We start from the raw sequence: 573 nt of genomic DNA, 5'->3' as shown, positions 1-573 counted from the left end.
AAATCAAGACAATCAACAATTGATACTATTTTTGATGCAATAAGCTATACTTTTACTATAATGACCTTATTCATTTGATATCTCATTTCATATATTTCTTTCTCCGCAATAAATAACTAAGGATAATATTGGTAAAACAACATTTAATGTTGCATTGAAGTTTGAAAGTGACAGTTAAATAGGAACAAAATTTTTCTCAAAAAGTGACATTTAAAAAGGAATGGAGGAAGTATATTTTATAGTTTAAAATTTATTTTAATATAATTTATATCCATTATTAATAAAACATACTACGGATCTCTTTGTCCCAAAATAAAGGGTTTTTTTTTTTGTCAAAATAAAGGGTTTAATCTATCAATTTATACAGATTAAAAAAATTATATAAACAAAAAATAAGGAAAAGTATGTATTGGTGTATTTACCCTAACCATAAATGAATAGGGAAAGTGAAAGCTCTCCTAAAAAAATAGAAAGTTAAAAATATTAAATTAAAAGTTATGTAAATACTTTATCCATCTCACAATATTAGTCGTTTAAGGTTTTTGTACACAAATTAAAAAATACAATAAATAA

The sequence above is a fragment of the Medicago truncatula genome, chromosome 1, assembly GCF_003473485.1.
Source record: "Medicago truncatula cultivar Jemalong A17 chromosome 1, MtrunA17r5.0-ANR, whole genome shotgun sequence".
NCBI lineage: Eukaryota > Viridiplantae > Streptophyta > Magnoliopsida > Fabales > Fabaceae > Medicago > Medicago truncatula.
The sequence above is the reverse complement of the archived record's forward strand: the minus strand, read 5'-3'. Positions refer to the sequence as shown.